Below are 23,330 nucleotides of genomic sequence, written 5' to 3'. Positions count from 1 at the left end.
AAGCATTCAATGCAGAACTATCCATTTTTGTATCGCGCATTATTGCACTCAATTGAAGTTGGATTATGTCAACAATTATTTGGCAATCTGACTCCAGCAGACGTTTGCCACAACACAATTCATCAGGTCCCACCCACAGAGGAAAGTCGGAGCTGTAATGTGCCGACTTCCGCTAAGACCCTCTACAATCGGATTCCGGGAACCGATCGAGTGGTGAAATAGAAATTCAATTTATATTTTACTTGGCTTCCTGTTAAATTTAGAGCGGAATTATGCTAATGTATGTGCATAAAATGTCGGGATTAAATTTGTAAGGCTCGCGGTGGAGTTTGCATGGGAGCGGGAAGGAATGAGTTTAATGGCATACGCCAGCTGCCCTAGGGATGGAGAAAGAATAAAACTGCATACGAGATGCACCGAAAATGAAATGCATTATATCACAATTCTGCTCCGACGGTTATCGATTTATTCTAATTTAGCACAAGATCTGGGTGAGCAAATGTCACTGCTGTCTGATGGCTGCGTTGGCAGTATGATACTGGTTGGTAGCGTGCCACAGGCAATGTGAAGCAATGCCATTTTCATTCATTCGCACATGTTTTGATAAATTGATACTGAGCGTCGTTTGCAATTGTTGTTTATCTGCGCGTGTCACCCTCTCCGCTCATTTCCACCATGGGTGAAAATACAAAGCGTAGTTTCCTTGTATTTTTAACTTTCTGCAATAAATCGATTTCCGCATACTAGAATAGAAGCTAGAGGTTTAATTTGAGATTTTTGAAACATATTCACAACAACATATAAAATAATTCAACATTATAACTATGTCAACTATTATTACCAAATCACACCAAAACGACATCAACCCTCCGGAAGTCGCGCATATGGCTCACTGAACGAGCAGTAGCTGGTGCCCTAAGACGATTTCGCTAGAATTTCAGAGCGTGCACTCAGTGCATTAGTGTGACTGCCGGAAGGTTAAAAGAGTTTTAGGTCTGAACTATCGGAGACATGGCGGGAATTTTGGAAAACTTTATTAGACAAAGTTGCAGGCGCAGCCTACCAGCTAATAACGAACACTTTAAATCCCACGAAACATTCAATATATTACAAAGTTTTACTATAGGTACTCATGTAGGCTTTCGTTTCGGAAGTGCTCATCTGAATCGCCTGTAATCCATTTCCACTTTGAAAAGCCAAACCACCTACACGGTCATGTGGCTATCGCTGTGTCACTCGAGTAACCACCCAGACCAGATGCGTATTATACGGTACTATTATTTGAAGTCACACACCATCAGATGCAGCCGAACTTTGGAATCAGCAATTGCAACATTTGGGACGACGGGGAGAAACGAGATGGTTAAGGTTTGATGCTCTATGAATCGCAGGTTTTCAAAGTATTTATCTCTAACATTAATTCAATGGACAGGAAATTACTAAGTAAGGAAAGCTACGGAAAGTTTAGAGCTCTAGTGCTTAAGCGCAGATCAGAGAACTAGAAGTGACAGGATGATTAAAAACAGGCTTGATACCTTTGGCAAACTAATCCTTTGCCTGTTACTGGTAGAAGCCGAGGTTGCGATTATACAACATGTTTTCCCTAAATATAAAAAAATCTGGATGATAGAATTTGCACATGAGAGCACAACACCTAACATAGAAGAGTTGTATACAGTGATGTACCGATGGGAAAAATTCCATCTTCCCGGGTTTTTATTTTTGGGTTTTTACCGGGTTTTTTCCCTAATCATTTTAACCCGGACGAAATATGGGTTTTTTCGTTTTATCGTAAGTATGATGTTCATTTAATGTTTTTTAACCTTTGGGCAGTCGCGTTAGTGCACTGAGTGCACGCTGCTCTGAAAAGATCGAATATAAACATCAAGCGTAAAAATCGGACAGAGATCCTTGAGCATGAGAATCGCTTAGAATATTCTCACCAAGTATGAACCTCCAGTATAATTCGCTCACAGGAAATTCCGTACAACGTTACATTCAAGATTAAAAGTTGGATAAAGAAAAGTCCTTTGTAAGAACCGGATATACTTTTTTACGGTTTTTATTCTATATGACATAATCTAAAAGCTCCTGTTCGATTTTGAAACTGGAAGTTCAAATCCAATTTTCACATTCTAGTATATTTAAAACGGGTTTTACGACTTTAATTTTGGTCCATTCCATATTCCAACTTGTTTTATATAATACTGGGAACAATAGTCATTGTTACTCTGACTAGTGAAAATTAGAATAATCGTGTGATGCCAAAACTACTTTTATTCTGCTTGTTACTCACCTTAGGGGTTGCTATACTTTTAGCGAAATAAGGTAGGCTTTCACACAAAATTTAGAAAATACCTATTTAGTTCGGTGAAAAGTAAAAAAGAGTAATATGCAAAAAAGGGAGTGGCCTTGACATTCGTATGAACAGTAATCAGAAATCTCACAAATCCAAATTCTTTTGGCATCAACTACATCAGCAACAGTAGAAGAAATGTTTAGTACGTTTAGGTGCATTCACAGTAAGAAAGGCAGCCCAAAACGTGTTGAAAAGTTTTATCACTTATTTAACCACAATATTTGTAAAAAAATGTTGGATCAACACTATAACAATGATTCAATCGAGGAAAACCATTCAGAATTCATATACATGCAAAACTTTATGACAATAATGCTCATAAATAAAATAAAAAATGTTTGGATAACAATACATTAATGTAATTTTGTAATTTTGTAATTTTATTGAGCACGATAACCTGTTAGTACAGACTTTGAATCAGGTCAAGGAAGTTCAATTAATAAAATATCAAAAAATGCAAAAAACCCAATCTTCCCGCGACAAAACCGTTTTAACCGGGAAAAAACCTTGGGTTTTTTCCCCAAAATTATAAAAACCCGATTTGGTACATCACTGGTTGTATATGAATGTTTCATGTTCCACTCGTCAGAAACTGACACCAATGTGCTGTCAATTAGACGATATATCCAAATTAACACCAAATTGGTGCCAGTTAGACATTGAATATAAACAGTTCCCACAACGTAGGTCAACGCTTAAAGTAACTGGCTGGTACCGAGTGATGTCTGGGTCGCTGATCATTATGGGGAAAAGAACTCTTGTCTTTTGCGTTAGAGCCAAATGTCTGAGATTATGCAACTTCCCAGCCAGCTGACTTAAGCGTTGTGTAAACTGTGTGGATTTAATGTCTAGTTGGCTCCTATTTTGTTTTAGTTTGGATTAGTCATTCTCCAGGGAAAGGTGTGCGGAGACGGCATCGTGGGCCAGAGAAACTATTATATTCTTGAGCCAGTCGAGCCAATCTACTTTTTGGGAGCATTGCTAGATTTTAACAATGGTGATAACGTGCAGACAAACTCGTCTTTTCTCAATGTATCAAATTGGTTTCCGACTAGGAGAATGTATAGTACAGATTTTTATATAAAAGAGCGAAATTATTATTTCGCCCTCTTTTGAACAAAATAGTGAGTAAAGTTCGTTTCTTTGAATTGGTGATGTAGAAGAGCTAATTAAAGGGCGGCAAGTCCAGCAAATCGAAAATTTGAATTTAATTTGTAATTTATTTATCAGCAGAACGAAAACTTGTCTGTTACATAAACTTTGTATCAAGTCAATTTAGCTGACAACAAAGCGTTTCGCAACACTTAGAACTATCATATGTTTTCACACCAACTGTAAAAGAGATACTGTAGCTCACGGCAATCGACTTTTTTCCTAGTTACAAGAAATATTTTCAAGTCGTCTGCGAAGAACATTTTCCCTTCACGCATTAAGACGAAAACCATATCCTTCACGAATAGGGAAAACAGTAACGGACCAAGCATACTACCTTGATGAAATCCAGAATGGCTGGAAAAAAATCCAGATATATTATTGCCAATTTGAACAACGACTTAACGGTGAACAATGTATGATCGAAGCCAACAGCAGAATCGTGCAGTGCCTCCAAGTTTATCATGCTTTGTTAAAGTACCTCATGGCTAACAGTGTCAAACGCAGCCTTAAGATCCGTGTAGAATGTGTTTACCAGCAATCGAAGCTACTTCTTTCCACTCTGGCACAAGTTTTTTCCACAACGGCAGGGTTCTTTCCGAGCGATTTAGTTGCCATATCCGCGATGTTCCTTTCACTTACTGAATTTTTCACTCTCGTGAAGAACAGCCAGCAGAGGTTAGCGGAGGAGCTCGGTAACGAGTTAGACAAATTACCAAGACCAAAAAAGTTTCGGGAGCCATGCTGCAGTTGGATTGACGAGAACAGAGAAAATTGGTCTGAAGGAGAGCTTGAGTCTGTAAATGATTGGGTAATTTCGTACGATCTACCAGCAATCGTTTCGTTGATAGCGCGACCTGTTGCTTCAATTAGCGCACCTCTTTAAATAAATCTAATGCACAGTTTTCAGTATGTGATTCTGTGTGAACAGCAGCAATAGCAGGTCGGCCGGGTACCATGTCGGCAGACTCCGATAACAACTTGCATTTCTTAGAAAATGACTTAAAGTGACGACATCGATCATGAAGTCGGTGCAAGGCGTGCACATTAGACTGCCCAGGAAAATAATTAATTTTTGAAAACTCAATCGGCCCAGGAAGACTAGAGGGACAGGAAAAAATGACCCCTATCGGCCCACCCTTGATTGGATTCCTAGTCCCACCAGGAGTACTTGCATCAAATTTGAAGAAAATCTGACAAGTCTAGCTACCGGACCAACGTGCCTGAAGTTTGTGTAAGATTTTTCGACATTTACATGAACTCACTAACTCGCATTTTTGCCGCTAGGTGGCACTTTATGCATCGTATTATCACTGTAAGTGAAAATAAGAAAGATAATTTATTTGTCTACAACTTTGTCAAAGACTGCTTGTCAATCCGGCTTTGTTAAAAGAAGTTATTAAACTTTTGACGAAGTGATGTCTGAGTCAGTTTTCTATGGGGCCTGTTTGTGCATGGTTGTGTATCAGTACTCGATTCTCACGAACTATACATTTTTGTGAAATAACCGTTAGATTTAGCTCAATAGTATGTTCAGAAGAGTTGTAGTAAATAATACGAGTCATGTTTTGGTAGAAAAAATTTAGTTCCAACTACGACCGCATAGAGGGCGCCAGCACTAACTTTTCATAGAAGAGAGATAGAATATCGAAATGTTCGGAAGAATTTAAAAATGTCTGCTCTACAACTTTGTAGAAGACACCTAATATCTTTCTGTTTCCGTTGAAAAATTAGTGTTGGCGTCCTCTATGCGGTACAATGTGGAACTTAAATTTTCTAACCAAAATATGACTCGTATTATTTACTACAACTCTTCTGAACATACTATTGAGCTAAATCTAACGTTTATTTCACAAAAATGTTTAGTTCGTGGGAATCGAGTACTGACAGTGCATGGTTGTCACTGCTAGGCCCCATAGAAAACTGACTCAGACATCACTTCGTTGAAAGTTTAATAACTTCTTTTAACAAAGCCGGATTGACAAGCAGTCTTTGACAAAGTTGTAGACAATTAAATTATCTGTCTTATTTTCACTTACAGTGATAAGACGATGCATAAAGTACAACATAGCGGCAAAAAAGCGAGTTAGTGGGTTTTCTCCATGTAAATTGTCGAAAAATCTCATATAAACTTCAGGCACGTTGGTCCGGTAGCTAGACTTGTCCGATTTGCTTCAAATTTGGAACAAGTACTCCTTGTGGGACTAGGAATCGACTCAGGGGTGGGCCGATAGGGGTCATTTTTTCCTGTCACTCTAGTGCACATTAGACTGCCCAGAAAAATGATGAATTTTTGAAAACTCAATCGGCTCAGGAAGACTAGAGGGACAGGAAAAAATGACCCCTATCGGCCCACCCTTGATTGGATTCCTAGTCCCACCAGGAGTACTTGCATCAAATTTGAAGAAAATCTGACAAGTCTAGCTACCGGACCAACGTGCCTGAAGTTTATATGAGATTTTTCAACAATTTACATGGAGAAAACTAACTAGCTCTTATTTTCGCCGCTAGGTGGCACTGTATACATCGTATTATCACTATAAGTGAAAATAAGAAAGATATTTTAATTGTCTACAACTTTGTCGAAGACTGCTAGTAAATCCGGCTATGTTAAAAGAAGTTATTAAACTTTTAACGAAGTGATGTCTGAGTCAGTTTTGCATGGGGCCTAGCAGTGCATGGTTGTGTATCAGTACTCGAGTCCCGCGAACTATATATTTTTATGAAATAATGGTTAGATTTAGCTGAATAGTATGTTTACAAGAATTATAGTAAATAATACGACTTATGTTCTGGTTAGAAAATTTTAGCTCCACCTGTGACCGCATAGAGGGCGCCACTACTAACTTTTCATAGAAGAGAGATAGAGTATCAAGATGTTCAGAAGAAATACTGAAAAATGCCTGTTCTATAACTTTGTAGAAGACACCAAATTTCTATCTCTCTCCGTTGAAAAGTTAGTGTTGGCGCCCTCTATGCGGTAACAGGTGGAACTAAAATTTTCTAATCAAAGCATGACTCGTATTATTTACTATAATTTTTCTGAACATACCATTGAGCTAAACCTAACGATTATTTCACAAAAATGTTTAGTTCGTGTGAATCGAGTACTGATACACAACCATGCACTATTAGGCCCCATGCAAAACTGACTCAGACATCACTTCGTCAAAAGTTTAATAACTTCTTTTAACAAAGTCGGATTTACTTGCAGTCTTCGACTATGTTGTATACAATTCAATTATCCTTCTTATTTTCACTTACAGTGATAATACGATGCATACAGTGCCACCTAGCGGCGAAAATGCGTGCTGGTGGGTTTTCTCCATGTAAATTGTTGAAAATTCCCATACAAACTTCAGGCCCGTTGGTTCGGTAGTTAGACTTGTCCGATTTGCTTCAAATTTGGTGCAAGTACTCCTGGTGGGACTAGGAATCGACTCAGAGGTGGGCCGATAGGGGTCATTTTTTCCTGTCACCCTAGTGCACATCCATAAGATGTTCCGCTGTTGTGTACAGCTTAGTGCCTCTTCTACCGTGAGTGCAACACATTCAGCGTGATACTCGTCGGAGCAAAAGCCTTTACAGATATAACAGAATTTTCGTCCGATTCTATATTTAACAAACATTGCTTGCAGATCATTTTTCCTTTTTGACCGGACAGTTCACTCACAGCAGCAATCGGGTGATCAGTACCTAGTATTGTGGTCGTTTGTTTCAGCAGTATACGTAGGTAGTGGTGAGTGATTATGGCACTGGTAGTTTTACTCTGCAGATACTGAACTTAATGTGGCTAATTTATCTTTGGTGATGATCGTTTATGCAAGACTATTACTCATACAGTAGCACAACGACTCAGTTAACATTCGTAAACGTAAAAAATACACGACACGCACCGTTATTAAGAATAAACCGATGGAAAAAGCATTTTCCTGAGAAGAAATGCGTTCTATAAAGTCTAGATGGAGTTGTATAATGTTGCAGTCAAGACGTTTTCTTTACCAGCACCAATGACCGATAAATGTGTACCTATTGAACGCATCTGATCAGATTTGATACATCGAGATATTTAATTTAGTAATACCCAACTATGTGTAAGAAATATGATACAATTTTGAACAATTTATGTCTTGAGAACATCGATAGGAATAGATTTCGATTTTCGGCTTATTTTGTTTTTTCTGTTTACGTGCAATTTAAATGTAGTATCGATTTAGGGTGTGCGTGTGTCTTGGTAACACGTGGCAATTTTTATGATTTCATACATTGAGCTCTAAACATTGACTTTTAAACCGAGTTCCGGAGAGTCAACTCAGTTTGACAAGATTGGAAAATTTTTGTGTGTATGTGCCTATGTGGCAAATAATATTGCCTCTGTTGCTGAGAGATGGCTGGACCGATTCGCACAAACTTACTCTTGAATGAAAGGTACTACCTTCCCATCGGCTGCTATCGATTTCGGTTCGATCGGGATTCCAGTTCCGGAGTTACGGGTTGAAAAGTGCGGCTACACAGCAATTTTTCATTTAAACTGTTACCACTATCATACCACTACCACCACTATCAAAATGAAGCAAAACTTATTAAAATGGGTGCAAATTAAAGATTATATTTTTTGTTTCAAGTGTTTCACCATCGACGCGTATCTCAACAAGTTCGTGGCTGGCGAGCCATTCCGTTTTTGACGGCAAAGTGTTCTATGAATGTAATAGACATTTCCACAATTATATTGAACATATCCAGCCATGGAATCATAGTTTGCAGAAATGAGAAAGGCACAATTGTACCACTAGGGGGTTAGAAAAAGGTTTTTAATAATTTTTTGATCATACTCATACTCGAGCAATTTATACTTGTTCAATTGTGCACAGGAGTCCCGCGTAATCTTAAGACGAACCTGGCTTGACTAATAGGAAATCGCGCGTTTTTCGCGCATGTTCATCTCACCTCGTCATTCTATACAAGAAAACAATCTTGCCTTGCAACGAAAACGAGGCACCGTCATTTTGTTCCATGCAATTAAATGTTCATAATTGAGTACAATGTTCCATTGTACATTTAAATCATCGCAATTTTGCTTAAATTCGTTTGTTTGACATGGCTCGATGCGAGAATTTGCCTTTCGGAGCGGATCTTCTTTTCTTCGGCTACGAAGCATTTCCAATATCGCCTGATAACGCTTGAGGGCCATCCAGTTTGTTTCCTTAATCCTCCGGCCCTCGCGCGAATGGCTCCCCGAATGAGCAGCCGCTGGTGCTGAAGGAAGATTTCGATAGATTTTCTAAAGGTGTTGCACAAAATACAACGGCGCAAGTGCCGGAGGGTTAATTGTCGCTTTCGCCGATACATATTATCATAGCTATTGTAATCTTGAAGTTCACGATCGAATATTTATTTTGATATGTTTCTTCTCTTTGCTGACTACGATCGTTGTATGCATCTTATTTGGTGATACTGCATCACGAAAATCCACTTTTCCACCACTAGGTGGCCCTGTACGCATCGGTTTATCACTACATGTGAAAATGATTTTATTGCTCTCAAGTTTGTCGATTAAATCCAACTTTAGTAGAAGTTATTAAAATTTAGTAATGTCTGAGTCAGTTTTGCAAGGCTGGCATCACCCCCTATCCATTTTTCTACGTAAATACGTAATTCGCCAATTATATTGCAACCCTTTCAAAACATTCGTTCAACCTACGCTTTTTAACTAATGCACGCTTTGTGTTATCTGATTTCTTCAAGGATTTTTTTTATCAAAATTTTTGATCACTGTTACTAGTTGAAATCGGCAAAAAGGACGATACAAATTGGTTAGGTTATAAACGAATCGAGCAAATACCCACTACCAAAAGTCGACTCCCTGGCCTTACGCTCTAGAAGATTTGACTTTCATTGACTTGTACTGATACCTAGAACACTGCCAGCGGGATTCTATTTAAAGCCATACCTATATATAGTTCCGTTTTCGACACTAACACTATCCACATGAAGTGAGCATCCAGACAAAATGCGAATGGGCTTCCAGTTTGTACGAATAAGCTTCAGGCTCCACCGGAACGATGCAGATTGGGATTGTTTATATTTTTGTCCTACTAAATTGAACAATGCACTTAGCTGGAGTGTTCAACCGGTAATAGAATCAAGATAAATTGATTCAAAAACAGTAGTTCCCATCCGACAAATGGGAGTGAATCAATAACCCATTTAATTTTATCAATTTCGTTTGGCAGAGAGATTCTCTCGTTCGCTGGGGTAGGTAAATTCGCAAATTACCAACTGCCCACATTCGCAGCGTCGATTGAGGGGTTACCGTTTCATAAATATTATCACAACTAATACCAGTTCAACTATATATGCTTTCAGGAGAAACACCATAAATTTAATTGGGTTGAAGGTCTGATGTAATTTTCTTGGTTTCTTGGCACAGTTGGTACATATAGAAATACATGTGTTTGTTGATGATAGTAAAATATTTGCTATGGAGGTATGATGCCTTTTATAAATACCCCTTCGCTATTCATCACGCAGACATTTCCCAAACGTAGTAGTTTGAGCTTAATTAAAGCTTGAAGGAAATGATTTTTCGACGTGTAGCGATGTATTTAAAAGCAATTCGATAAATTGGAAAGGTAATATTTTATCAAAGACTTTTGGTCGATCTCGAATAATTTTCAATAATATACCCAAAACAGTGCGCACACATTTTTTTGTTTCTGCGCTGACAATTCCATGCCAAAAGTAATTTTTTTTGAACATTGCAAACAAGCCCGTATATTTAAGGACGGGCATAGCGTAGTTGGTATATCAAGTACCTTGTACGCAGCTCACCTGGGTTCGATTACTAACCCCGCACAAACGGATAGAAATTTTTCCAAAGAGATTTCTCTAACCCGATAATGAGGCGAATGACCCTAAGGTTAGAACCTTTATAATCAAAATAAAAAAAACGTGGCACCGCGGTAATCTCCAAGAAATACCATTGCGTCGTTTCATTTCATTGCTTCATCCAAGAAATTGAATTGAAATATTGAAAATACAAATTTTGAGGTCTATAGGGGAAGATGGGGTAAAACGCACCCCTAAGGAAATATGATCATAACTCAGCTATAGAACATCAATTGGGAGAATTTAATTAATGATATCGTTTAGCCAACATTTTCCTTTGTAATCACAATCATAACGCTTTGTAAAGTATTCAAAAACATGAAAAATATTCAATTTTTCAAAATCATTGAAAATTACCTTTTTAAAAATAAGCGGGGCAAAACGCATCTGTGCGGGGGCAAAATGCACCACAACAACGGGGCATAATGCACTCCAACAACGGGGCAGGATGCACCGCAACAGTGGGGCAGAATGCTCGGTGAACAAGCAAATAGTTTTGTTTTCTGACGGGATATCACAAAAGTGTGCCATTAAATAGCCTTAGGTTATGCAATTAGCATGTTTTCAGAACGATTTTTTTGTTTTCGATTAAAAAATCAGCAACATCAAAGAAGAGGGCATTTTGCCTCCGATGGAGCAGAGGTATAAATTTAGCAAAAAGTGAACTATTTAGTAGATTTTTCATATATAGTGCGATAGAATAATGAGCAACGGTATTAATAGAACTGGAATGCACTGATATAATAGTAAAACAGCATTTATAAGAGCTGAAAATCCTTGCTGCACGAGCCACAATAATTACATGAGAAAAGCACGTTATTGTTTTTTGTTTATTTCTCGAGTTGCTATTGATGTGCGGTTATCAAACTTTGATAGTGTAAGTTAACCAAGAAGGACTTCCGATTTATGTTACCTCGGGGGTGCGTTTTACCCCATCTTCCCCTAATGGTAGAGTTGCCCAACACAGGAGCAATCAAAACAAAACCTGCGATGTTTCAAGCAGAAATACCTCTCCTCCACACAACGTCTAATACTTTTAGATCTGAATCGAACCAAGCGGAATACAAACTACGACGGATAGAATATTTGACTACAGGGAGTATTTTCGTTAATCCTGGTTTCAGTACAGCCCTAAATGCCGTACGACACACTAGAAAAAACCGATAAACGACAATTCGAATGTTCATGTCAACCAACGCATGTAATCTGGCTAAAACCACACAGCATCTCCCGCTCTACAGTCATCGATAGGTTGGGAATCCAATGAGGTGGTTGGACGTGCACAGGAAGCTCAGCTGGAACGCGATTGGATATTAAAAGGATTCTTGGTGTTAATACTTACGAGAGTTTGGCTGTGGGTGAAACTCTGGTTCACACTGGGATAATATTAGATCGACAATGATCAGTACGAGATAATCGCACGAAAAAAATCGTTCAAAACTCCTAAAGAAAATCAGGATTTCGTAAACATTAATATTAAATCTTGTATTTATGAAATTATTTGCGTTTCCAAAAAAACTAGTTCGCGCCAAAAATATACATGGTGTTACATTCGCATGTTTTGTTTTTGGGTTACTAGTGGTACTAAACTTGTTCATAATGCGCTGGTTTACATAAACTATATCAACTAAAAGAGCCGGCAGTTCCGATGTTCCTGAAATCATGAGCTTAGTCGCGATTTTGGTAATTCATGAAGTCCATCGAACAAAATCGATGGGATGATTAGGTATATTTTATACCTAATATAAGGGAAACCGGGGCTAGTTGGCGGTGTTTTAAGTTTTACCGCTTCGATGAGGTAGATTTTGCAAAATAGAACACGTGGCATGAAAGAGCACTATTGGCAATCTCTGAGCTTGAGCTTGAGCTTGTGCGACCACCCCTGGATGCTACTCCGATATCGATCGGGACTAGCTGAAGCTGCACAGGGAATCAGTAGATAATTATGCTTGGGATTAGCGAAACATCTTTCAATGTGCAACTCCTGGTAATCTTGATCAATACCGGCGCCGGCCAGGCTCGAACGTAGAAGGAAAGGAAAGGAATTGTTAGTCCGATACTTGCTTTTGCTAGAGGCCGTATATACTACTGCGCATTCCACCAAGTTTCATGAACCGGGGACCAACAGCTTTACTTCCCTTCCGAATGAAGACGTGACCACATATTTTTTCACCTCAGAAAAATCTCAACGACCTCGGCTGGAATTGAACCCAGGCCAACTGGAATGAGTGGCGTTCACGCTTACCACTCAACCACCGGCGCCGTCAGAGCACTGTTAGCAATCTCTGAATTTTATAAAGTGCTTGATGGATTGTCTTCATTATAATACACTAAAAACTAAGCAATTAAATGGAGATTCAATTACTTTCGAACGTGCTGAATGTCATTTCTAGAAAACTGTATATTAACCGAAATTTGCTAATATATTTCAGTCTCAATACCCCGGCATTTTGGCATTGACGTGTATTCCATATTCTAAAGCAAATTTTCGAAATTCTTCAGGTGATTGGCCGAAGTAAATGTCTCCTGCATTGACGAGCTACACCAGAAAAAACTTTGGAGTGAATTTTAGAAATAAAAATATTTATTTGATGACTACTTTAGCACTGTAAATAGTACCACCAACTTGTCCCGCGTGCAGCCTCCCCAGCTTACTTCAGCCGCATATTTTATATAACAATATTTAAAGAATAACTGTTGTTTGAGGTTAGATGCAATATCTATACTAATACAGAAAGCTCTTTTCATGCGCTATCGAAGAATATATTCTTTCGGAAAATAGATAGAAAAACGCCCTAAATAACACAAAGTGTTTAAAATTTAGAAAATTTACTTGGTATGCTCGAAAACACAATATAGGCCACAACTTCTGCAAAACAAAACGTTTTACAACAAAAACACATTGGAAAATGGGTTTTACATAATTTGAGGTGCCGTAAACCGGTGTGACTTTGATCATCGGGGTGACTTTGATCACTCGAAACTTTTTCCGTAGATCGCTTATTAAACCAGAATAGTCGACCGAATCATTTTAATTTGAAATGATTTTTACTCTAATCTTATAAAATACTGATTTGTTATTCTTTTTAAGTATATTGTTCGGTTTTTGGGTACAAAAACTACAAAAAACCGAAATTTAACTTTGCCTTATTTTTACGAAGCTTCGTAAAGTGTCTATTTTTTATAAAAAAAATAAATCTCAGATTTGAGCAAGAGTAATAAATTACAAGCGAGTTTTTATTTTCCTTTAGAGTGGGATGTGCCTAATTTACTTTTATGAGTTTGTTTATTTTAAATACATTTTTTGTGAAACTAGTTGGCAATTATTTCAAATTATTTTAAACTAAAATTCACAACATTTGTTTATTGTTCAATATTCCAACGTGTTAAAATGGATGAAACTTTTTGTATATTGATCAAGCACTGAAATAAACAGTTATAGCAGTTTTCAAGGTTTTCAGAATCTTTTATTCTAGTTGGAAGCAAATTTTACGAATTTTGATTGCTCGAATTTTATAGTACATTTAAATACTTTGTATAATATCAATTAACGCCTATTTAACAATGAGTATCTTTCCAGACTTAGTTTAAACAAACATTTGAATGAAAAACATTGACATCAATAACTTAATGTGGGTGAACATGCAGATTGTCAAAGTCACCCCAGAATACGAAAACAGACTTCAACTTGAAATCATTTTTGGAAAAATAGATGTCAGCGGACAATTTCAGGTAAAACTATCCAATCTTGTTCCCCATACATCAGTACATGGTTTAAAACTACTAAACTTGAAAAAATGTGTAGCGTCTAAAAGTATATAATGATTACTTCGAAAAGTGATCAATGTCACCCCGGTTTACGGTACACAAAAAGTGGCAGCGCTATATGTCTGAAAGAAACGGAGAAAAGGGGATTCCGCTAACTTATCCCAAGCGCCAACTAGCCCCGGGCTCCCCTAAGTATCCTAGATAGATAGTTATTTAGGATTTTGGAAACAATTTTTTCTGCAATGGAACGATTTGAGAAGATTTTTTGATACCCCAAGGAAGATATTATTGACAACCAACACCCGGGCGAAATTGTTAGCCTTGATGAATTATTGTATTGAATTGTGTCATCCAGTGGTCATCCACAATTAATCTGCTATGTCTTTATTAATATTAAAGTTGGATACTTCATAAAAGTAGTGGCAAAAGATTACAAATTTCCAGAAGACATCGTCTCATTATATTTGCTCAAATGTATTTTTAGGAAGATTAATCTATGAAAACAAAATATAAGGGTCCATCTATAAATGACGTAGCATTATATGGGGGAGGGAGTGTTTTGTATTTTGCGATGATGTGTGACGACAGGGGGTCATATTATACTACGTAGCTTTTTAAGAGAGGATAGGACTTGGCCTGATGTCACGACAATCTTACCCGTTTCATCTAACTGCTAAGACCTACCTATTAATTCATTACTTGTAAGTAAAGAGAGATGCCAATTTCAATTCGTAAGTGTTTTCCTGTATATGATTCCAAAATAAAAATGTGAGCAAATTATTTGGTTCCTGTACTGTATGGTTCATGCTTCGATTGTTTTATTTTTTACGATTTCAAGTTTCTCTAATTTCAATGGAAAAATCTTGAACATGTACGTAGTTAAAACGAATAGTTTTTTTTCTTAACGAACTCTCGAACAATACATACTCAGCTTTAGGGGGAGGATTACTGTCAAGCTACGTCATTATCAGGGGGTATTTGGAGGTTTTGTGACAAAATGCTAGGATGGGGGAGGGGGATGTTAAAAATCACTAAAAAAATTTACGTCACTTATGGATGTAGTCTTAAAAACGGGTTTTTTTATATTCATATAATCCTCCGAAGATATTATTGACATAGTGTTTTGAACGAAACACACTGTGACCCGGCCTTATTTCTTGGTTTGTTTATGTTGTTAATAATAACGAAATAATAAATAATAAAAATATCGAATACGACAGAACAAATATTTTATGGGTAGTACGAAGTGTCGAGAATTTTACTAAACAACTTCTAATAATATATCCTTTAAACTCTGCTGAATACATATTTAAAACTTCCATGAGTTTTTATCGACTTGCATGCATGCATGAGATTTGATAGTAGATTTACTGTGTTGCAATAATTCGCAGCAAATACAGAACAGTAATCATAACTGTCCACAAAAGTGCAAATAGTATAAAAGAAAACTAAACAAAAAAGAATGAAGTAAACATCAACCACTAGCAGCAGAAAACAAATAACTGCAACAGCATGGGTGATAATGACCAAAAGTATGACAAGTTTTACAGGTGCAAATACATATTTATTTTTGCAAAACTGACTCTGAAAACACCCACTGGCACCTTGTCTATTAGATACTCTATTTGCTACGCACTTCTTATCTAGTGTTTTTCATACCTTTACTGACACGTGTAGTACACGTGTCTATTGTGAATCCGAATACACACCCTTATTCTATAAACATCGTTTCAATCAACTCGCTGACACGTGTAATCAAACCAGGGGCGACTCTACGATAAATAGCCTTTCAGGAAAAATGAAGCAAAAAGTTCGGACCAGAGAAGCATCTCATATCAAGTGGACACTCCTCTGACAAGTGCTAATTGGCTGTTATCTTCGTGTAAATGAGAATTCCGATTACCTACTTGGCCTGCTAATTGATGCTTCATATCTAAATGGGAGCTAAAACAAACGCTAGCTACTTAAAATGATAAAAAGCTTTCTTCACAGGCCACGGTGTCTCTTGTAGAATAACATCATAAGAAAAAATCAGGCTCGCTGAAATAAAAGCTTAAATACGTTCCTATCATTGGGTTACTTGGTTGGAAATGTTGTATCGACGCGTCTAGGAACTTTTGATGATTATATTATAAGAGTGTTTTTTGGTTAATGGTTTTGAAACGATATTTTACTTTTATAGTCCAATAAAGAAGTGCATACGCTGTGTTCAAAGAAAGGGCTTTTAGCATCCATAAAATACTATGAAAACATCATAGACCTAATTTAGCCGGTTTTGTGCTTATAATATTAGGCTTTTTGAAAATCGCAATATTATATGAAGGGTCGCCAGTCTAAGCCGGTTTCTGAAAATTTATTTTCGAAATTGATTTAATTGCATTTAAGGCATGGTGTTACTATACCACTAGTAGAATGGTATGATTTCATGTAGATTTTTTATAGATTTTTGGAAATCGCGTTTTGGTACAGCATAGATCTAAACCTGTTGAATGCTTGCGGCTTCTTATGCAAAATTTCCGGCTTGTGTAAAGATCTGTCAAGTTTGCAAACAATTTTTCGTCACTGATCGCTGACAGTATTCTATGTGCCCTCGTCTCGACACATCTCAGTGATGATATTCTTTACGCTAAACGAAGGTAAATCACGCTCCAGTGTATCCTCGATATCTACACACTCTGAACAGAAGGGTGATGCCGCGTGTCCAACCGACGATGGTACTGCTTTACGCATCCATGGCCGTACAGGAACTGCGATAGGTAAAAGAAAACTTCTCGATGCTTCCTATTTACCCAGGTCAAAGGAACTGGTATGAGTCCTAATCTTGCTGCCATTTGGGCACTGAGTCAGCTCTCAGTGTTTTCCGTATTCTCCTGATCCCCTTCATCTCATAGCATTCGCTATCATCCAATAGGAAGTCGATTGAGATCATTTCAGCAGAGCATTAACATATCTAAACCTGGATTCCCACTCTGAGTGCGACGTTGGGGATTCCATCTAGTCCGGGCGCTTTCTTCTCCCTTAGGCCCTTCGCCAGTTTCTCGTTGAAGTCCTGCATCACTTCGGCGTTGTCCCGCCTTACTTCGCCGTACGGTGTAATTAGTCATAATGTTGTCTCGTGGCCGGGAAAAATCTTTCTACGGTAATAGATTTTCTCTTTAAAGCAAGTCGATTTGCTTCACTTTATCTCAGTGACTCTTGGCACGAAGAACGCTATAATTCGCTCCATGTTGTCCACATCGGTTTTAGTTCGCTGAGCGTGTCTTTTAGCTCTAAGGTATAGCTGGCGCGGAGTGTACCGAGTGCACCAGTACGCTGGGCACTGTCTGTTCATTGCTTCTTGTTTTCTTGATATGGTGGTGTTCTTTGTTACCCTGGAGTGACAAGAAAAAAATGACCCCTATCCGCCCACTTTTGAGTCGATTCCTAGTCCCACCAAGAGTACTTGCTCCCAAGCAAATTGGAGAAGTCTAGCTACCGGAACAACGTGCCTGAAGTTTGCATTTTCAACCATTTACGTGGAGAAAATCCACGAGTTTTTTCGAGTGTTTTCACCACTAGGTGGTACTGTGTGCATTGTAGGGTACATTGGGGGTCTTAAATGCCCCTCTTAAGCAGAAATAGCTATATTTCAGCGTTGGGCACTAAGATCTCTGCCGCAACTAGTCTAATTTATTGCTAAATAAATGAGAAAATAGTTTTCACTTAGGTTTTTGATGAAAGAATGAAAATAAAAATGTTATTCCACATTTTTCAAAGAAGCTTAGGTTGTAGTTTCATCGCTCACACAGGGCAAAATGCCTCCAGTTTCAGCGTATTATGCTCCACAACAAAAGGGTTATATGCCCTAATCGAATTATTGAAATTTTATCGTGCTAAAGAGGGTCACACATTGTATGAAAATTTGATTTACATAAAGAATATCAGTATTACTGTTATTTAAAGCTTATAATTGGCTCAATAGTTACTTTGAGGTTGTGCCAATAATGGGGCATATCATCCAGAACTTAATGGGGCTTTTTCCGGTGATGAACTGTTGTAAAGACATGAATAATTCTACACGCACACATAGTTTCCAGTCATTCCAAAAACTAAGAGAGGAACTTTAATATTCTAATATGTTGCTAGAAATAGTTTTAGCCAATCCGACTCTTTCTAATAATGAAATGTTAGTGAAAACTTACAACGACATGGCTCTTTTGAAACTTTTGTGTATATTGTTGTTTTGCAGCATATTCAAAATGCCAAACTTACCTAGTACGTTGATTTCATGAAATGACACTTTTATCAGCCATTTTTACGTTTCAGATAATTCAAGAATCCCGGGAATAGAAGTAGGGTGTTTTTCCCTGGTGGGGCGTATTGTATCCTCTTACTCTATTATTACTGTAAGTAAATATAAGAAAGATAATTACATTGTCTACAACTTTGTTGAAGACTGCTAGTCAATACGGCTTTATTAAAAAACTTTTAACGCGGTGACGTATGAGTGAGTTTTGCGTAGGCTCAATTTCCACGAACTAAACATTTTTGGAAAACGATGGTAAGGTTTAACTCAATAGCATGTTTAGAAGAATTATATTAAAAAATACGAGTCATATTTTGGTTAGAACATGTTAGTTCCACATGTTCCCGCTTAGAGGGCGCCAACACTAACTTTTCAAACGAGAGAAATGGAGATTATGTAGATTGTAGAAAAGGCGTTTTGCAGTAATTCTTCCAAACATTTCGATATTCTATCTCACTTCTATGAAATGTTAGTGTTGACACCCTCGGTCATAGGTGGAACCAGAAATTACTAACGTAAAACGGGGTATCTTTGATCGCCGGGGTAAGTTTGATCAAATGAGACTTTTTTCCAGTAATGTACGATAAGGTTATTCTCTCTAACAAAAACATCGGAACAAAATACATGTTCAGCATCTATCGGCAACGATTATTTCGTCATTTAATCAACCTATAATGAAAAACTCAAATTGAAAATGATACAACTCTTTTTTTTCCATACGTTTATTTGACACGGTATTTGCAAAAGCTTTTTACGCCAGTTTCTTTTTTTACATAGCACGTTACAAAAATCCTTAAGACTAATTTTAACTATACTAGTAATTTGTCTAAAACTAACACTGAAATCACTTTATTGTTTGCTTTTTTCCTTACATTGTTGTATTTCATAATGATCTAGTATTTACGGGTGTATTTATTTACTTTTTTTCTGTTATTGTCTAAATTTAAAAACTGAATATTCTAGGACACTTTAATTGGTGAATGATTAGCCTTGGAATGATACAACTCTTATGCATCATTTCAATCTGTTAAAACAATTCCTTGTATATCAATGAACTCATTCATCTTTAACTCCAAACTTTTTGTCCAACAATTCATTTTAAAAATCCAAGATTTTTGTTGTTAAGTATGTAATTTCAACTATTTTCCCGAAAAAGTTGGATTAAAGTCGGCTGTACCCTTCTAGGCAATTTTGTTTTCTTACGAGACAACACAATATCGGATATGCAATTTACACAACATTTCGAGCGTTGTCTCTCATTTCGATACACTTATTTTGCTGATCAAAGTTACCCCGAAAACAACGAAAAATTTGAATGAAAATTTACTATAAAGTAATTAACGGAATAATATTCCCAACAATTTGAACATTTTCAACCTATGGGTACCATAGCATAGCATAGCATAGCATGAACACCTGCACAAATCGTAGGGTGGTGTTGCAGAATTGAGCATATCTATTGTCATATCAGTTTTCGCCACGATCTGCAATGACATAGACCCGCTTATTTCCGCACACCTGGCTACGTCCTTACAAGCGTTTTTATTTTGATAATAGTCCTATCATCTACTTATTGAAAACGCTCGGAACCGAAATAGTTTTCATAGATGACGGAGATAACAAAAGGCGAATCGAATGCATATAAGCCTATATTGGGGTTATATCAATACTAATAAAATTACCAATGCATGCGCAGCTCTCCTGAAAACAATATAATCAAAATAACATGGAAAAATCTCACCGGGAACTACGTGGTGCCTTCACAACTTTTGGCGGAATGCCGGTACACGTGGGTCTCCTAACAGTCGGTGAGGGACTTCCGAACTGCCGTCTGGGCTTCACACCAGCACGCAGAAGCAATCCCAAAAGACGGCAGATCAAACAGAGCAACTAATAGTCTCTTGTTGGTATCATGTGTGTAACTGTCCTGATCACAAATACCGAATATGTTGCTACTCCTAATTGGTCTTCTTTTCATGTGGTATTTTTATTATTTATAATTTCCGATTATCGAAATTTTACTTCATAACACTTTTCACCAACACTTTCTAAAATCAAATTCCATATTAGGGACGGTCCTATGCCTCCCGGCCAACAATTTATATCTTCTTTGGGGACCATTGATACAAACTAAATATTTCACTTTCCACACACGAAGTACATACAGAAATTAACATTTTTAGTTGAACGCTAGCATCGTTTCGCTATGCGCAATTATGACATTTTACGAAATGATTCATTTTCAACCTATGGGTACCAGTACATATTTCAAAACGACAAACAGTTACATCTACTTGAACTGAAAATAGTTATTCGAAAAACCTTTTGAAAAAGTGATTAATGTTCCCCCCATTTTACAGTAACCAAAACATAGCTTGTATTATGTACTAGGTAGATTGTACCTGAAATAGTAGATTGCATACAAATAAATACTTTAAATTTCAAAATAGTAAGCAGAAGAGTGGACTAACAAAATTAAAAACAGCAATAAAAAATCTTGAGTAGTTTCGTTGCATTCCATCCTGAAAAAAACGCTCGAAATGGGAGCTCACAGCCGGAAGACCGCCTTAAGCACTGGAGAGTGCTCAGGAATGTGTTTAATTTTCAACGCCTTCGATTTATATCTGAAGTAAATATTCAATCAGGGAAATCCTTGATTTAAATTTTTGCAAATTTATCCAAATCAAAAATTCAAATAATGATGATGGAGGATGGTTCAGTTGGTGATCATTTTGCTTCTAAACATTTGTTTGATGTCGATAATCCCTCGAGGGAGCCTTTGGAACATGTCTAACTTTTTCGTCTGAGAAAATGTTATTCTTCATCTATGCACATATATGACCTTATAGTAAAACAGCTCGGTTGACTTTGAAATCGATTCGCTCTGTTTCTCTGTCCAATAACCCACATTCCTGGTACGAGCTGACGAAATGTGGCAACATCAGAAAGCAATACATACGTACATATTTCGCTTCCGATATCGGATTTCAATAGCCATTAGTCCGGTAGCTAGCGAGAGGGACTCGAGAAGATGGGCAACGAAGTTCATTTGAATTTCAAATACACATTAGTTTTGGTAAAGGTAAAGATATCGCTCTTGGGGAATCTAATCGCTCAGTGGTTCTGGACATAGATACTGTTTGAGGCCGAGGGTGGATCTATAAACGATTGAGTAGGTCGATTCGGATAAGAATGCGGTTGCAGGATTCATTTACTAGTGTGACGGTTTTGAACAGTTCAAAGTAAGTAATTACTTTGTAAGCTTTCGGCTATATCAAGTTTCCATCTCAGCCCTCTAGTCAAAGCCTGAATAAGAAGAAGCGCATGTATCAAAATTAGCAGAAATGCGTTTAGATGAGTTAAATTGGTAATGACGATTCTCTTGCTAGAAAGTCTCTAGTTTCCATGGGTTGGAAAGCTGTCGAGAATTTTTCATATTGTCAGTAAAAGTTACTCGAAAAAAATGGTTTTCTGTACGCTTTCGCTATTCCTGAATTACCTTACTGAAAATGAGCCTCTGGCGTCCTCTATATGTTTGTCTTAAGCAAACTTTAACACAAGGAGTATCCAGTGTCATAATTTTTTGTAGATCTTTTTCGTATCTTCTATTCTTGTGAACTAGATATTCAACCTAACACTTGTTAATTAAATTGTTGTTTGTTTTTTTTTTGGTTTCGATTAAAGAAGATTTAAGCTCAAGGTCATTTGACGCTTCTGTAGAGTTAGAACAATTTCTTCCCTTATGTGAGGGGACCGGCAACAAATCTTAGAAGAGCTGCTTACAAGGCAATCGATTTACCAAATCCGCTATGTCCGTCTCTAGATAATATTTCAATTATATGCAACGTCCTGGTGTCCTGGGACGTCGACGTAAACGCTTGATTAGTCCTGGTTTTCTCCGTAGGCCTAAAATAAGTTTTACTTCTTCGGGCCGAGTCTTATATACCAATCGACTCGATTCGACGATTTGGGACAATGACTGTGTGTGTATGCTTGTGGCAAAAACTCTCATTTCTCAGCAATCACTGAACCAATTTTATACAAACCAATTTTAAATAAAAGACCCGACTGTCAAAATTACCAATGTAGGCAAATATTCTTGTAGGCCATTAGAAAGCTTATACGAATACATTTCGGACGGTTTGTGAACTGTAGAAATCGGATTGATCACAAAAGAGATATTTAACATCAATTGCGGACGTATAACAATATCTAAAAATAAGACCAGAATTTTGTGCATTGCATTTAATTTTTAATACGAAAATCGCTAATTTTAGGTCAATAGTATCTTCGGCGAATTTAATAGGTGTAATATGCAATTACTTTTGATACTATTTTTTGCAGATTAATTCCCCCAAAAGTGAGATATTTTTATCGACTTTGCTTTAAGTTTTTACTACTGAGGACAACTTTACTGAAGACTCCGAGTATCTATCTTCAATACTTTAAAAGCTATAGCATGTCATTAGTGGATATCGGCTTCAGAACCCATATAAACTAGTCGAATATTATTTTGCTTAAACGAAAAATGATAATAGATCAGGATTTTTTGTGTATTTCATTTTGCCTTCTGCAACCGCTAGAAATATCCAACGAATAATTTTAAGTTGCCTGGATGCACTTTGATCCGGGGGCACAAGCAGGTTTGAGTGCGTCGTCATTGAAAATACCTGTGTAGTTGATTATTAAGATAATTAATGTAATTAATGTCTTTGTGGACGCAACCAAAAATTTAAAAAAAATTGGAATTTAAAATATATATTAGCGACCCTTAAAATATTTTGTGGATTTAAAGTACGAATGCGCTGCACTTAAACTTTTTCTGTATTTCTTGACAAGTATGTCCAAAGGTCCTAATGCAATTAATGGTATTTAAAG

The 23,330-nt window shown here is 37.2% G+C and overlaps 1 protein-coding gene across 2 annotated transcripts in view; it reads left to right on the top strand.

Annotated features, from left to right (window-relative positions):
* The window catches only part of LOC131688028 (uncharacterized), a 338,374-nt gene that overhangs the window by 17,738 nt on the left and 297,306 nt on the right, over nucleotides 1–23,330 (top strand). The window lies entirely within an intron of this gene.

This window comes from Topomyia yanbarensis, chromosome 3, assembly GCF_030247195.1.
Source record: "Topomyia yanbarensis strain Yona2022 chromosome 3, ASM3024719v1, whole genome shotgun sequence".
Classification (NCBI taxonomy): domain Eukaryota; kingdom Metazoa; phylum Arthropoda; class Insecta; order Diptera; family Culicidae; genus Topomyia; species Topomyia yanbarensis.
This window is presented reverse-complemented; position numbering and strand designations above follow the sequence as displayed.